Here is an 18,665-nt window from a genome sequence, read left to right on the forward strand (position 1 = left end):
AAAAATATTGCTGTCTATTCTATTTAGTTAGTTGAATAAATCATCCTAGCACATTCATTTAGGTTGGAGGACTCTCCAAATCATGGTCTAAAATAGTACTCACTGTTTTTTGTGGGTTTTTTTGAGGAAGATTAGCCCTGTGCTAACTACTGCCAGTCCTCCTCTTTTTTGCTGAGGAAGACTGGCCCTGAGCTAACATCCCTGCCCATCTTCCTCTACTTTATATGTGGGTTGCCTACCACAGCATGGCTTGCCAAGTGGTGCCATGTCTGCACCCAGGATCCTAACCAGCGAACCCTGGGCTGCTGAAGCAGAACGTGGGAAATTAACCGCTGCGCCACCAGGCCGGCCCCTCACTGATATTTTTTAACACTTAAGTTGCTTTGAATTTACTTTATCAACTATTATCTGTAACTTAGTATAATTCTTTTGTAATTAAAAAATTAGAATATTGTTATAATGGAATATTCAAGACAATTCATAACTCAGAATACAAGGACTGAGAAAAACAATAACAATGATGATGATGGCTATTATCAAAAAGACAGGAAATAACAAGTGTTGGAGAGGGTGTGGAGAACAGTAAAGACTTGTGCACTGTTAGTGGGGTTGGAAATTGATGCAGCCACTATGGAAAACAGTATTGATGTTCTTCAGAAAATTACAAATAGAACTACCGTATAATCTAGCAATTCTACTTCTGGGTATTTATCCACTGAAAATGAGAGCACTAACCTGAAAAGATATGTGCACCCCTATGTTCATTGCAGCATTATTTACAATAGTTAAGATATGGAAAAAAAAACCTGTGTTCATGAATGGGTGAATGGATAAATTGTGGTGTGTATATACACACATATATATATACACAATGTAATATTATATCCAGCCATACAAAGAATGAAATCTTGCCATTGTGACAACGTGGATGGACCTTAAGGGCATTATGCTAAGTGTAATAAGTCAGACAGAGAAAGACAAATACCGTATGCTCTCTCTTATATGGGATATCTAAAAAAACCCCCAAAAACCAAAAAAGACAAGCTCATAGGTGCCGAGAATAAATTGGTAGTTGCCAGAAGTGGGTTGGTGGGAGGGAGTGTGGGAGAAATGGGTGAAGTGGGTCAAAAGGTAAAAAAAAAAATTTTAAAGAAAACAATTAGAATATTGTTATGATGGAATATTTAAGATAATTCATAACTCAGAATAAGAGGACCAGTGAAAACTAATAATGATAATAATGACATTAGTAATGATAATAGTAGCCAGCGCTGGTGGTCTAGTGATTAAGATTCAGTGCTTTCACTGCTGTGGCCCAGGCTTGTTTCCCCATCAGGGAACCACTCCACAGTATCTGTTGGTTGCTACACTGTGGCAGCTGTGTGTTACTGAAAGCTATGTCTCCAGTATCTCAAATACCAGCAGGATCACTCAGGTGGACAGGTTTCAGCAGAGCTTCCAGACTAAGACAGACTAGGAAGAAGAACCTGGCCAACCACTCTCAAGAGAAAGTAGGCATGAAAACCCTACTAGCAGTGCAGCATTGTCTGATACAGCGCCAGAAGGTGAGAGGATGGCAAAGAAAGACTAGGCAGGGTTCCACTGTGCTATACACAGGGTCGCTAGGAGTCAGAATTGACCTGATGGCAGTAACAACAAATGATATTAATAATAATGATAAATTAAGTTTTCTTCCAAGAAATATTATAGCAATTGAGGGGAATTGACAGATTATAAATTAGAAAACCAGGTGCTGCCAAGGAATCCATAGTCACTACAGATGGGATTATAAATGAGTGCCACCATTTTTGAAGGACAATCATGCAGTATTCAGTAAAATTAAGTTTCTATATTCCCTCTGACCCATAGTTCCACCTTGAGATGCTCTCACAGAAGTGCACAAAGAAGTATATGAAAGCATATCTACTGATTGTTGTTGGGAAAGAAAAAAGTTAATCATTGAGCACTGTCAGCTTGGAGTTGGCTTGACTTTATCAGGCCATGATGATTTTCTGTTGAAAATAAACATTTTTCACAGAACGCTGACATCAGACAAGGTCGTGCTGTAACTACAATGGACCAAGACAAGAACAAGACCACTCCGTAATCATTTTTGAGAACAGAAAATAAAAAGACTCTCCAAATCACAAAAATAGCAAACACCTCTTCTCTGGGATAGTACAAGTGACTTGCTTTTTTACCAATTGTAGGCTTAGTTTTATTTCGTTAATTCCATTTCCTAGGAAAAAGAAAACAAATTATTTATATAAAAGGCATCAACTTTCATTATGACAGCAAACAATTGGAGATCTTGTCTGTCCTGGTCAAGCTTCTAATTGACAATACTTTTTGTGGGGCCTAAGTCAATTTGTAACTAGAAATTTTGGTCTCTATGATGAAATTAGTTAAAATATGTTAGTGTTAAATATAAAGCTAATTGGTGCAATGTGATTATCACTATAGCAATTGTATTTAGTTTTCAATGTCATATTTCATATACAAGAATGTGAAGACTTCTAGATATACATTTAAAAAGGGAATGATATGTTAATTGTAGCTGTCCACATAAAAGTGAGATTCCTATACTCGTCACTCCTAAACAACCTGATGCCATCTATGCCTCTGCTCTATGCCACTGCTGTTTAACCTTATAATGTCTCTAACTGACACATCGACTTTCCCTTTCTGGGCAAGGAAGAACTGACTTACCTTGGGGAACTTCAGGCTATCAAAGCAAATTCTCCCAGGGCCAGATATACCTTATTTTTTGGTAAAGAGGTTTACTTTTAACTTAGTCTCTCACACTCATCTTGTTTCTTCCTACCCTCACTACCTAGAAGGCTGGTTCTTTCTGCCTTGTTCTGTCAACAAACCTCTGTTATCATAAAATAGCTAAACTTCTGTCAGATTAATGGGTATGACTTTCTAACTCCTCAAAACAAAATTAATTCTCTCTTCCTCCATGTGCTCATAGTATTTCCTGTATTACATTAACTTGAAATTGAAATTGGCTACTTGTATTTTATAACTAGATTATGGGCTTTTGAGGCCAAAGAACTGGTTGCCTTCCTTCTTCCAGTGTCCAATATCTAAATCAGTAGACATTATGTGTACTGATGGGTGCTAATTGTGGGTGCTATTCCACTGTTGGTGCTAATATTGTGGGTGCTAATAATGTGTTGAATAAGTACTAAAAAAGAAGAATAAGAAGAAGAATGAATTTCAAAACTTTATTAAGTTCTTGAGGATTTAATGAGAGAGAAGATAAATCAATCAATAAAGCTTATTCTTTGTCTAGAATTAGACAAGAAGAGAATAAGATATAAAGGATGAAATATAGATGTCTTACTGTTTTCTGCATCCAGAAAATTGCCAGTAAAAAGGTAAAAAAAAGAAAATAGTAATCTTACGCACTGTTCTCCCAACTATAGTGCATAAAAGCCCAGAGTGAAGACAAGGACATTTTATACTATGGGATGAGAATGAAGAATTCTTGACTCCCTATCCAGTGGGAATTTTATGAGGAAATTGATTTTCAGTATAAGGCCAACAAGACGGATGAGGAGCTGTAGACATGGAAAGAGAAGATGAGCTTGCACTCCTGAGATTCTTTTAGTTCTTAGAGGGTGAAACTGTCTCATTGTGCCCACTGAAATTGAAAGGAGACTCAATGCTGGGCTTCTAGGCAGAGACGTCAGTGCAGAGAACCAATGGAAGGAACCATACTGCTGAAGACACAAAGCAGACTCCTGTGTCAGCTAAAGCTGAGTGGCCTTCAGGACCTGAAACAGATGAAAAAAAAAATTTACATATCAACAAGCAAGTTATTCTGCCTTTGAATAAACACATTTGTTTATGCCTAGGAGAAAGTATAAAGAGGGATTCATAATAAATCTCTTATTTTCTCAGATGAAATGTGTACATTTCTTACAGGGTAAATGGGAGATTGACAGAATATTGATAGTAAATTTGAGTCTATTGATTTTCAGTTTGTATGAATTTCTTTTATTTCCTTTTTTTTGCTAAGGAAGATTAGCTCTGAGCTAACATCTGTGCCAATCTTCCGCTATTTTATATGTGGGTCACTGCCACACCGTGGCTGACAAGTGGCATAGGTCTGCGCCCAGGATCTGAACCCATGAACCTGGGTCACTGAAGCAGAACTAGGCCATGGGGCCAGCCTCGGTTTATATCACTTTTGCAAATGTTAATACATTTTATAACAGCTTTATTGAGATACCATTGACATAACATAAAATTTGTTTTTTAAAGTGCATAGTCAGTGGATTTTAATATATTCACAGAGTTGTGCAAACATCACTGGTATCTACTTTTAGATTGTTTTCATCACCCCCCTAAATACTCCAAACCCATTAGCAGCCACACCTCATTCTACCCTCCCCCCAGCCCTTGGCAACCACTAATCTACTTTCTGTCTACAGTTTCGTCCATTCTGTACATTTTATATAAATGGAATCAGACAGTATATGATCTTTTGTGACTGGATTCTTTCACTTAGCATAATGTTTCCAAGGTTCATTTATATTGTAACATGTATTAGTAATTCATTCATTCCCTTTTGTTACTGAATAATACTCCATTGTATGGATATACCACATTTGTTGATCCATTCTTCGATTGATAAACATGTAGATTAGTTCCACTTTTTAGCTATTGTGAACTAATGCTACTGTAGTAAGTGCATACAGGTTTGTGTACAAGACATATATTTTCATTCCTCCTAGGTGTATATCTAGGAATGGAATTGCTAGGTGATATAGTAACTCCATGTTTAGCATTTTGAGAAACTTCAAAACTGTTTTCCAAGGTAGTTGCACTATTTTACATTCCCACTAGCAGTGTATGAAGGTTTCAATTTCTCCACAAGCTCACTAACACTTGATATTATCTATCTTTTTGGTTATAGTCATCTTTGTGGGTGTGAAGTTATATCTCATTGTGGTCTTGATTTGCGTTTCCCAAATGATGAATGATGTTGAGCATCTTTTCAGATGCTTATTGGCCATTTTTACATCTTCTGTGGAGAAAGTCTGTGTGACTTATATAAGTATATGTACACATGTACAGGACAGTGTATAAAGGACTAATGTGAAAAAGTGCAAATAAGCAGGCCCACGCATAAAGAGTCAATTAATTTTTTTTATTTAGGTGGAATGCAACTCATAGCAAAATGACGGTCTTTTCAACAAATGATTATGGAATACTTGGTCAACCATTTGTAAAAAAATAGACCTCAAGCCATCTCTTGCACCACATACAGAAATTAACTCTCAAAATAGCTTATGGACCTAAACGGAAAGGATATAAGAATTATACGTCTAGAAGAAAATATAGGAAAATGTTTTGTCACCTTGGATTAGTCAAATATTTGTTTGATATGACATCAGAAACACAACATAACAGAAAAAATTGATAAATTTCTTTTTATAAAATATAAAAACTTCTACACTGCCAAAAATACTGCACAAAAAAGAAGACAAGTGACAGACTGAGAGAAAATATTTAGAAGTCACGTATCTGATAGAGACCATTTATCCAAATATATATAAAGAACTCTGAAAACATAATAACAAGAAAATAAATGAATCAAAAAATGCACAAAGACTTTAGTAACATTTCACCAAATAATGTATATAGATGGCAAATAAGCACTTGACAAGATGTCCAACATCATTAGTCATTAGGGAATGCAATTAAACCAAAATGGGATACCACTACACACACTAGAATGGCTAAAATAAAATTAAAAACTGACATTTATCGAATGCTGACAAGGTTCCAGAGCAGCCGCACCTCTTAAATATTGTTGGGAAGGCAAAACGGTATAGTCACTTTGGAAAGCAGTTTGGAATTCTTAAAAAGTTAAGTATTCATCTATCATGTGAGCCAACAATCTCATTAGTATGTATTTATCCAAGTTAAATAAAGACTTGTGCTCGCAGAAAAACCTTTATGCAAATGCTGCAGTGGCTTTATTCGTAATTGCCAAATCTGAAAACCAAATAAAGCTCTACTTGGAGATGGATAAATAAACTGTCATATATCCATGAAAAGAAATGAACTACTGAGACCTGTAAATCCATGAAAGAAACTCTAATGCACTACACTGAGTGCAGGAAGACAAACTCGAAGGACACATAGTCCACAATTATTCATTTTTTTTGAAACTCTGTAAAGGGAAAACTTTGAGACAGAAGACAGAATAGAATGGTCAGGAACAGGAGGTGGGGGAAGGGGTTGGCTACAATGGAGCACAGAGAAATATTTTGGGATGATGGAATTGATCTGTATCTTTATTTTGGTGGCAGTTACACAGATGTATGTGTTTCTCAAAAACTGAAGTCTGTAAACATGCAATGTGATGCCACATACATGAAGAATAAAAGGGAGGCAAAACCAATTGATGGTGATCGAAGTCAAGAGAGTCAGAGTGACTGGAGGGGCACAATCATGGTTTTTGTGTGCGGTAACATTCTTTTTCTTGATCAGGTTATTAGTTCCAAAGGTGAATTCACTTTTTGAAAATTCATTTAGTTCTGCACTTAACTTTTTGTGTATGTGTATTCCTATATCTACTTTTCAATGTGTACTAAAAAATTGAGGGATTCATCAGATGGGATAAATAGAAATATGTTTGATGACTTCAATTTAACTTCTATATTTTCTTTCTTGGAGAAGTGTCTGTCTTATCACATGAAAAAGGCCTGACCCACAATTCTGCATAACCGTAATTGCTATGTATAGGATAAAGATTCTTTTATGGCATTAACTGTAGAACGTAGATATAAATGTACTTATACTTGCTCTTAAAACTGTATGACACCACACGATAAAATCCTGATGGAGCCTTCTTTTTAGAAATCATTTGCTCCAAATATGTTGGTATTTTCAACTAATAGTCTTCTACTGGTCTCTTTCTGCATTTTCTCTCTTGACGATTTTATCCATTTTCTTGGTTTCAAGTATGCTCTTGATGAAATCTACTATCCATGTCCATATCTCCCATGCATTTTTCTGTTCAATTCCAAACTCATGTTTCAATCTGCCTTTGAGGTATATTTTTTAAAATTCAGTTTTATGTAGTAATGGAGTCATATGGCTCAAAAATCATAAAGCACATAAGTTGTGAAATTACTCTCTCAAATACCCGGCATTAACTACTCATTTGCCCTCCATGTGATGTTTCAGCTTCTTTTATAAACCACTGTCGCTATTTGATACATAAGAAACAAATCTATTTATATACTCTATTTCCACCACCATCACCGTTTAAATTACGCAAATGGTCAGATCAATATGTCCTTTAGTCTTCTCAAGCTTACACAATTAGAAATTGAATATCTAACATCTAACATCTCACAAAATGAGGATCAGAAAGATGTTCACAGGTCACAGAGCACATATATCCCCACATTTCCCCCAAACAGTCCCCTTCCTAACTTTCTTTCATTGAATAAGCCACAGTTCCATTCTCAGATTCTTGAAAACTTTGGTGTCATTTTTCATGTGTTTACAGTCTCTTCCAACTCATCCGTCCAGCCTTTTTGGCACCAGTGTAGTTGCCAATTTTCTCCCTTCTTTTCTTCATAATTACAATGACCTAAATAAGATCCTCGTCACCATAAGTTGACATCATTAAATTACTTCTTAAGTAGCCTCTGTACCTTCAATCTCTCTGTCCTGAGCATCCAGTCTTCTCTGAACATGACCTCCAGATAAGTTGTTCTCAAACTCTACTTTCGTGCTTCCTTATATTCTTCTCAGCATACTTGAAAGATTTCCTATTTCTTTCTGACAGAATTCAAGTCTAATACTGTTAGCCTATCATGAAAGTCTTTCTGAAATCTGAGGAGAAACTATGACATATTGAGTTAAGGACAGTGGCTGTGAAGTTGGAATGCCTATATCAAATACACGTTTCACAATACCGGATATATGATCATAGGCTATACTAATAGTTGAAATATTGACTTTGTGTGACATACCTTACAAATATTATCTTAATTTTTCTTCATTAACATTTAATAGCTATGTAATATCATCATCTCCATTTTATAAATGAGGGAAGTAAGAAATAGAAAATTAAATAACTTGCCCAAGGTCATATATCTAGTAAATACTGGAGATGAAATCCATCTGACTCTAGATACCACACTCTTTACTAATACACTATGTAGCCTCGCTTAAGCTTACAAATCCTCGTCTATACGGTGGTGGTTAGGCTGGAGCCTATTTCGTCAGCTTATTGACAGCATGAAAGGCACTTTGACTGTACCAGGCACATAGTAATTGTGTACTGAGAGACATCTTTCTATGTCTGAATCTGTGCGCTGTCTTCTGAGTTGGATTTCGAGAACACCCAGTCTTCACCACATTTTCATGCCCTTTCATGTATCTTTTTAAATCAATTAAAACATATTTCAATTTCTCCAGTTATTGTGTACATTTTTCATTTGATAATTATTCATATGATGGAGTGATCAATGAATTAATTCATCCATCTATCTAACTGATATATATCTTAAATTTAAATACAGCTATTCAAACTTTATGTCTTTTATTTCCTACTAGATATTCTTCTTTTGACAGAATTTTCCTATTGCTCTTTTCAATCACCAATGTTCTACAATTATGTCTTGCTATAGAAGGCATAACAAATATAGAATTGATCCTGAGAGACTTTCTCATGTTGCATCGACTGTAACTGATTTACCTGTGTTCGGAATTTCTTCATAGTCATCTACTCTGTTTTGAATGAAGCCTATCATCTGTTCAGAATATTCTTGCTTTCATATGCTTCTCTAGATTTGTCTTCTTTATAAAAAGTTAGCTTTGATTTATTAGTTTGTGGGTGAAAATATGACCACATTAAATTTCAAAAAACACCTCACTTAGACTCGTGGCAAAGTTTCCTACTTGTCTTGATGGCAATAAAGGGAAAATTTTACTCAAAATAAATAAATAAATTTTTACAGTATTTACATTACCCAACACAATTTTCTTATAAAAATGGCAATAGGACCCTTAAATGCTAAAAAATAATTTTAATCTCACGTATACTTAAAAATTCTTATCTCTCTCTTAGCACTGAAAACAGTGCTGTTATATTTTTTGACATTACTTGATAGTTTGATGGCTAGAAATAATTTCAAACACAGTAACTTCCACTGCTAAACTCTATTCATTACGTATTTTCTATACTCCTCTGTGTACTGTGACTTTATTGGCAGCAGAAGAATATATATAAATGCCTGAAAAGTGAATTTCTAATATTAACTTATATAACAGAATATAGTAGACCCCTAATTTAGGTTTCTATAACTTTACTTAAAGGGTTAATATGTGTGAATAGAAATTTATTTATATTTGATTCACTTTTGAAGATTAAATCTACTATTAGCTTTTCTAAATATAATCTGCCAACATGGCACTAAATTTAGTGAATTTAACCCTCTTAGGAATTATTGAACTTGTTACTCATTTCCCCTCTTGAACTCCGATAAATCCTAGGATGACTATGGGATGTGGGCCTCTGCGAACTGCAGGGAATTGGGAATTGGTCATAAGGAGAATTATTTAGAGTTACTTTCAAGTCTCCTAGACACTGTATTTGAGACAGTTCCAAAAGGAATTGATAGATTCTTATTGTAACAGCTTTGGCACTCCACTTTGATTAATCTAGATATTTTTGTCTTCGGTTAGATTCTTTCAGACTGCAAGAGACTGACTGAGGCACTGGGCTTTATTGTATATAAAGTGGGGTAAGATGCACAGGTAGACAAGAGAGCATAGGCGAAAGAAAGGAGAACTGGCAGACTCAGAGAGTTAGCAGCTTTAAAAATCTGCCACTCTCCCTCCCTTCTGTGTGACTACCAATGGCTTTTCTCTTCCTACTTTTGCCTCTGCTTACCCATGACTTTTATGTTCCATCTTCTCTCTACATTTCTTGGTTTCAGTCCCAAAGAAAAGTGGTGGTACCTATTGTTTTGTTCATCTGTTGCTATGTAAAACATCACTCCCAAATTTTGTGATTTAGAACAATAATTTTATTATCTTTCCTGGTTTCATGAACCTGCATTCAGTGTGTCACGAGATGTGTCAGATGTAGGTTGAGACTAAAGTCATTTGAAGGCCCAATTGACTGTAAATCCAAGATGACATCTTCACTTACGTTTGGGATCTCATTGTTCATCCCCATGACCTCTCTTTACAGAAGAGTTGCTCGGACTTCTTATGTGAAAGCACAGAGCTCCCTCAGGAAGTGATACAATAAGTTAAAGTCACAGACCAACCCAGCCTCAAGGAGATGAAGGAATAGACTCTCTCCATGGAGGAGTGGCAAAATGATGGCAGCACCTTTGTAGAAAAGCTACCAGATCTGTGAGTTTCATATTCTTTTCCTTCAGCTTCTCCTTTCTATCTTTTGCCTCATTGATGGTACTAGTAATCTTCATTGTCTTTCCAGTATTAGTTTCTCTGGGATTTATATCTAAATAAATTGTCTTATTATATATATATTAAGCAAGATTCCACTATTAGCAAATTAATTTTTACTCTATATATCAATTATTCCTCTAAATAATTTGAGATTAAAAAGATTAGAACAATACAAAAATATGAAAGTGTAAGAGGCGACTCTGTGGAAATTAAATCTGAGCTATGTAAAATATTGTGCACATTTCTGTTTTCATTTAAATTTGTCCCTCATATGCAACATGAAATGAATTCATACCCAATGTATTTTCCTCTGATTAACAAGTCATTCAAATGGCAAATTTTTATATGGCATAAATAGAAATAATGGCTGGTTGGGTGATATATTAGGAAAAATAGGTAGAATTTTTAATAAATAAAAACAGAGAAAATGGCTTTTTTTTTTGCATAGATTTGAGAAAGTCATATTAGGTGAGGATAAATCCAAGAATAAGGGAGAGGCAAGCTAATTGGTGTCATGCTTTCTGCAGGGAACAAAATATGTTTAACCTAGTGGATTTGAAGTTAATATTTTCACCTACATCAAAGGCTGTGAATGGCTATGCACCACGCACAAAGGACTCTCTCCTTGGGACATCTTTTGGTTCAGTGAGGTAGGAAACATTGAGATTCATCTTTTGAGAAGTTGAAAGATTACAGAGGAGATTGAGGTGCTTTTATCTTTGGGTTGTTGTAGCATTTTATGGATGCATGTTTCAAAATTAATATAGGCTCTATAACATTAGGGGTAATTAAATATTATTTTATTAGCCCATAATATGTTTTGTTTTTCAAGATACAATTCTTAGATTCCAGAGAGTGAATGAAGTGAGGAGCTAATCAATAAACAAATTCTCTCACAATCTCTCTTGAGGGAGTGTGTGTTATCTTGTGCTTTCTGAGTACTATGGTTAAAAGTTGCTCATTCATATGTTTTTCTTAAATTTTACACAGACCAAAATACATCATTTCTCAACATTTAAATATTTTTCACCTTATATTTTCTTATAATGAAATTTTTGGACTTTTTTTTCCAAGTCAAAGTTTGCTGAAATTGTTTGAAGTCTGTTCTTTTATAAAATGCTTTTTCTTCTGCTTCTTGTCTGTTTTTTTTTTTTTAGCCCTTCATCATATTGTTAGATATTTCAATAATTCGGGAAATTCTCCAGATAGCTGAATATAGGTTTGTTCCTTTCTAAAATTGACATATCATGTAGGACTTGAAATGATCAGCCTTTTGATCAAATAATTATTCCCTTAATCATCCAGGGCTTTTACGTGTTATTGCTGACTTGCATTCCTGCCAAATATCTGGTTAAGCTCTTCCTCCTGTGACATATCATGCTATTCATGTTTTTAACGTCACCTTAGTAGGTATTTTAAGGCTCTTTGATGTAACTTTCTATTTACTATAGATACAAATATTGGCTTACTTATGATAGTATGTAGTGACCACTTACTAACATCATTTTACTTTAAAAATGAGACCACAATAAAATATTTTAACTGGGAAAGAAAACACATATTACTGTACTTTTGTGCCATTGTCGCTGTAGACTTTGTACTTATTATCAACTGGTATCACATTTCTTGTTAGTAAGTTTGGGAAATAAATTATAGCTCACCTGGATGGAATTCATACTTTAAATAGATGAATGTGATATAATATACAAAAAAGTCACAATCACAATATATGATAGTTATTTGGGAGAATAATTATCTAGAAGTATAATAATGTTAAATAGCATTTACCATATGTTTACCCTTAAATTTCATCCAGTGCATTTAGTTAAAATGATAAGCTTATTATCAATACATAGATGTCATAGTAAGGCAAATCCTGAGAATTTGGAAGCAAAATTGTCTCTAAAATCAACATGCAAGGTCTCAGGGCAAAAATATGTCAACTAACCTTAGAGACATTCCACATCCCTCAACAACACATAAAGTTTATATTTTTACCTCTATTTTAAAAATGAGGAAGCTGACTCTTAAGTTCGGGCAACAAGGAAACAGCAGCGCAGTTTTAGAATCTCAGCTGTTTGGCTACAAAGTACCCTTGTTTGATGCCCTAACATGCAGAAGAGAAAGTGTTTCCTCTAATAGAATGTTTGTTATTTAGCATGGGCATTCCCCGGGCACTCCATTTCTCTGTTTTTGTCTATTTTAAGTGATGTATCTTATAAGGAAACAGAAATCAGTATTATTTACCTTGGCACTGATGAGTTTCTGCATTTAAGTAGCCACTTATGTGGTAAAATTGAGTTGACCCAAGGAACATTCTCACTTGTATGAAACATCAAAATACAGGAAACATTTCATTTGATAGACTAAAAATATGAGTGCTTCCTTTTTCAGTTCAACACATCCTAATAGGTGTAAATTGTTTTAAAATGGGATTCAGAAATGTGTCTTATGTTTTCAAAAATTAACTTTTAAAATAGGCTTTGCTATAAAAAGAACAACATTTTCCTTGCTAGAAACAATGTTATAATATGAAAACTTTGGAAGCTGCATGCTACATTCTATGCTTATAACAGTGAAATCCCCACAAATACCCAAACACTGCCACAGCTACCATCACAAAACTACAGTAGCAAACACATTATTTCTTTGGAAAAACTTGGGATATTTGCTCAAACACAAGACCACAGTTCAGATAGTCATCCAGTTAAATGTTTGTGATCTGAAACCTTAAGCTTTGGTCTAGTATGATACTAGCAGAATAATGGCCCCCTGAAAATGTCCGTGTCCTGATCCCAAGAACCTATGACCATGTTAGGTTACATGTCAAAGGAAGATTAAGGTTGCAGAAGAAATGAAGATTTCTAATCAACTGACCTTGAGATGAGAAAATTATCCAGATTATTTGAGTAGTCCTGGTGTAATCACAAGGATCCTTACATGCGGAAGAGAGAGGCAGAAGAGAGTCAGTGTTGGAGTGATGTAATTGGCTGTTTTTGGCTTTGAAGATGGAAGGGGGCACAAGACAAGAAACACATACAATTTCCAGAAGCTAAACAAAAGAAAATAGATTCTCACTTGCGGCCTCCAGAAAGAATGTTGCTCTGCAGACACCTGAATTTTAGCTGGTGAGGCTCATTTCAGACTTCCAATCTCCACAACAGTAAGATAACAAATTTGTGTCATTTTAACCCACTAAGTTTGTGGTATTTTGTTACATCAGCGGTAGAAAACTACTACACTGATATGTAAAGTATTACCTCAAATGACACTCAGAATTGCCTTTTTGATGTACAGAACTTTGGAATCTATAAGTAGTATTTTAGAAGAGAAGCACTAATAATGTACATATCTAGAGTGAAATCTGTAACACTGTCTCAGGGATATGCCTGATCACTGCAGGAAAAACCTCACATCTACTTTCTGAAGATGGACATGTCCAGCCCAGGGCTGTCACCATGGAAGAACGATTTCTCTCCTGGGTTCTAGGTCCAACATAAGCTTCTCGAACAGGAGCTCTTTGGCAAGAAACTGACAAAGGTTTATAGGCCTAATGCTCCTCTGGTGAGAATTTAGAAAGACAGGTGTGGTATTGAATATCAACAAGCATAATTGGGAATATTACCTGTATGGCTTTGGACAAATTATGTAATTATTTTTATCTGGAATAAAGGCTAATAATAGTATCTACCTTGTATATTTGTAAGGATTAAAGGAAATGATCTGTGAAAATACTTTAAAGAAAGTCTGATCCACAGAAAGAGCTTAATTAGCATATCTATTCTTGTCTTAATTTCAGGAGAAAATGTTAAAATAATAATACATGCAAGAGTTTGTGGGCATGGATTTAAATCCTTATTATTGTATCACTTACTGCCTGTATACATTTACTAAATTACTTAATCCTCTAACTTATCCTTTCTTCAACAGTAAAACGTAAACACATTCACCTATGAGATAACACATGGCTGGCACATGAGGTGATGAATAAACTGAAGTCAGTGTTATTATTAGGAATTATTATTATCATGAATATTAAATTTAAATTGAATATCTTCTGATTACATTAATTCATTTGTCTATCAAAAAATGAAAGCTGAGTATAAAATATACAAACCTCAAGCACAGCTTGTGATTACATTGTAAGTCTAGATGTAGCTTGAGAAGGATGTTAATTCATGGAGAGAATTTTCTCCCTAGCCCCATCCCAGTCAAAAATGAATTTTATAAGAAACTCAACTGACTTAAAACCTGGGCTTTCTACTATATTCAGAGGCTGATAAAAGCTCACAATAAAAACAAATCATTTTTACAATGTCTATAAAATATTTTAAAGGTATTAGAAAGAGTTTTTGTTACTTTCAATTAATTGTCTTTTAGTTAAGTAAATATAGTGCATTGCTATTCTTTAAATCAAGCAAAGCAGAAAATTACAAAAAGAAAAAATTTTGAATCACTCCAAATTATACCACCCAGAAATGACTGTTATTTACATTTGATGATACCATTCTAGAGATCTCAGTAATTACATATGCAGAAAAACACCACAAACTGTTTTTGATTGAATATTTAATTTTTAGTGTTAATGTTGGAGCATAAAAATTCCAATAGCTTTTATACTCTTCTTTCTGTTCTTCTTAATCATTTTAAAACTATTATCTTAGAACACTGTATAGGCTTCTAATTATAGGGGTTGCCACACTACAGTTTAAATGATCTACTTCGATTGTCATTTGGAAAGTGTTAGAAAAGCTAATTAAGATTTTAGTCTTTTACTTCTGTGACAAGAAAACAAAATCACTTTCCTTTTAATTTTGATTTTGCCTTCTAATGACCATATAACTACAGTTTTCCTAGTACAACATTGTTTTTTCTTATTTTCAGAGAGGAGTTTATTTAATTCTTATCTTTATCAGGAACAAAAAATTGTAAGCTCACTCTCAGGATTAAAATTTTCAAATTTATACATGGAATGAAATTTTGGGTAACATCCTTCAGCCCCACATTACAGTTATGGAGGAAGCAGACACAAGGGGAGAGGAGGGGAGCCACAGTGAATTTGTGATGCTGTGTGAAGCTAGGCTCAATTCCCAGATATATGCCCCGCTTCCACATATAAGACTTCCAGCATGTGTATGATTGAAATTTGTTTCACTGCAGAGTTGCACATCGCCATGCCGTAGACTTTCCGAGTCGTTCGTGAATTGTCCGAACCAAGAATGCAAATGAAAGGTTTTATGGCATTTCATTTCAGTTATTTATATTTGCACTTCTGGCTTGAATTTCAAGAGGTTGCTTCAAATTATTTACAGAAGACTATAATTTTTACTTTTCAGACTGCTTGAGAAAAATAAATTCCCTAACTTCTCTAAGCCTCAGACTTTTCAAAGACCAAAAGAGCAGTTTACAGACAAAAACACTCTGGTCATCCTTACCAAATGTATAATAAGCCAGGAAGAATTCAACAATGTCTTTAAGAAAAGGTAGATATCTTATATTTAACTTCATTAAGGAAAAGGAGAATTGTTAAAACACATGAATAACTATCCTGACTTCAAATTAGAGCTATTTTATAGCCAATTCCAGATTGTTAAGACCTTCTTTTACCTTGTGTAGGTAATTTACTTCAATATAAACATACCATTTTCACTGTAATGCTCATTAATGCCAATAAAAAGGGAGAAAAATTTCAAAGAACGTCTAGGGAAGCAAAAAGGAAAAGTAACTAAAGTTTCCGGAGATAGAATCCATTTCCTTTTTTTTGTTGTTTAGGCAATTTCTTTCCTCTAGCTATTATATCAGCTATGTTTGGTCCTATGAGATGTGATTTTGTACTTAATACATGGCCAATGTTTACTAGAAATAGATAGAGTTCAGAGATGCTTAAATAAAATTTCAATAGTGTTGAGTAAAGTGTCACATTAGCAAACAATGAGTAATAATTAGATTACTCATTAATAGTGAAAAATGGCTGAGAATCAAAATGGTGATTCCCTAGGAGGGTGGTATTTCAATATCTTCTACTGTGTGAGTGACGTCAGGATTTACAATAAAAATATCTTGTGATAACAAGTTGTGATTGCTTATACTGTTTCATTCTTATGTGCAATAAAATATCATACAGTGCTGAATTAGATATATAGAGTCCATTTCTCAAAATATTTAAGGCAAAAAAGATCCTTTTCGTAGGTTTACATTCTGTAATAAAGTGTGACTTTTTTTTAATTTTTGATCCTAAAACAGAAGAATAGTTGTCTAACCTAACATAGCTACACAATTGATAAACAAACAATAGTTAATCAGAATACTTGTTTCTGGAGATGATTCTGGGAAAAAATTGAAAAATTCTGTGTACAAACTTCTTTATGCAGATTAAAATTTTCATTAGCATGTGAAATATACTGTGAAACTTTGAAATATTGAAACATATAAATAAATCTACAGAGCGATTTTCAAATTTATGTCTATTAAATCTATTTTCCATAATAATATCTTTTAATATGTAGTTAAATTATTGTCTCAAAGAACATAATTAGTAGCATATTGATATAGTCCCCTTCTTAAAATTTACTTATTCTCCCTAGATTTGGGTTGTACCAATTCCGGGAAGGCAAGGGAACCCATTTTCTCAAATTCCTAGTTTTATGTCCTAGATTAAACAGATTATTTTCATAGTCAAATTTGACCAGCCTTACAATTATGATTTCGTATGTGCTACAATTACATCGTGATTCAGTATCACTTTCCAAATTATCATAAGCATATTTTAGTAAAAATACTGGCTTTTTTCCCATTTTGCAGATAGAAGGCTAAAGTTTCTCATCTCAGAGTAACAGCAAACTATTAAAATATTTTGAATTAAAATCTATTTTTCTTTATTACCATTGAGTACTAGACAATACTTCCGTTTGTTACTCAAATGATTCCCTGGGATATAAAAACAATAGTTTTATTCTGATTCTTTGAATATTGTCATGGGAATCTGTTACAATATGATAGGAACAAAAAGTCAATAGGTACTGGCCAGACATGTATATTCCTCAATGTCGCTTCCTTTTTCAGCAAAGAAAGAAAACGAATTTTATATGATTAAACATTTCATAAACCTTTAGGATTTCTGAGAGATTTGAATATGTTATACCTACAATGTGTGTTTGTTTCCAAGATAATTTAATCATGGGTTCTTTTTTCTTTTCTCTTTCCCTCTCTCTTATAAGGAGTGTATCTCCACACCAGTATCCCTCAGAGGACGTTTTCAAAAAGGCTAGTATCATTTCCCATTATACTATCCTTAGGTTTTTGAAATTTAGAAAATAAAATATAAATAATTAAATACCTGTAAATATAAATAATTTGATTTAAAATTAAGTATTAGCAACATTTTATACAGTCATGGTTTTAAGTTCATTTTGCTACCTAGTAAAATCTCTCTCAATATCATTGAGTCACATTGTTTAGATACTCTAGCAAGATGACATAGTCTTTTGGATTTTGGGGAAAAACATGAGTTGACAAATATGACCTTGAATCTGTACTTGAAAACAGAATATACATGGCTTTTAAGCTTCTTTTCTTTTCTATAACATAATTGCATTGCTCAGGAACAATCAGTTACAGCTATTCTGTTTTGTAGCCATGCAAAGTTGTGTATTGTTTTATATTCTGAAAGCTAGTGTGTGTTTGTGTGTGCATGTGAGCACGTGTGCTATTGAAGTTACTTACAGGTGACCTGTGGAGAAAGACCTACCCTGAAGACCCCTGCATGGAATATCTGCGCAAGTGTACAGGATTAGTTTTATTTCTACATTTTTTATATATTGAAAATAGAAGCAGAAAACTAGTGAAGAGTTTAGAAGCTGCTGGTAAATGCACAGAATTCGGCTTTATTCACCTCTACTTCCCTAATTCCTCGAATCCAAAATCATAGTATGCTGTCACTCAAAGCCCCCTGAGAAAGGAATGTGTTGAATAGACATGGTGCAGTCTAAATTATTGAAATAAAGAACTGCATCATTGAGTAAGCTTACCAAGGAAATGGATTTTAAATTTATCTTGGAAATGGTAATTCAAAACTTCATCTATAAGCATTTACAAGTTCTATTTTTCCTCACTTTCTACAAACCTAAAGCAGTTATTTCCAGAAAACATACACCTTGTTAGTGATGATCCTAAAATATAAATATTTACAAATAGAGTGAAAGAACAAG

The 18,665-nt window shown here is 34.0% G+C and overlaps 1 long non-coding RNA gene across 1 annotated transcript; it reads left to right on the top strand.

The window, feature by feature from the left end:
• The first annotated feature begins 9,447 nt into the window (after positions 1–9,447).
• LOC139045436 (uncharacterized) lies at positions 9,448–17,721 on the top strand. The gene is made up of 3 exons (XR_011503751.1): positions 9,448–10,401; positions 10,986–11,108; positions 17,676–17,721. It is a non-coding gene; the product is annotated as an uncharacterized lncRNA (long non-coding RNA).
• The last annotated feature ends 944 nt before the right edge of the window (positions 17,722–18,665 follow it).

The sequence above is a fragment of the Equus asinus genome, chromosome 5 (genome assembly GCF_041296235.1).
Source record: "Equus asinus isolate D_3611 breed Donkey chromosome 5, EquAss-T2T_v2, whole genome shotgun sequence".
NCBI lineage: Eukaryota > Metazoa > Chordata > Mammalia > Perissodactyla > Equidae > Equus > Equus asinus.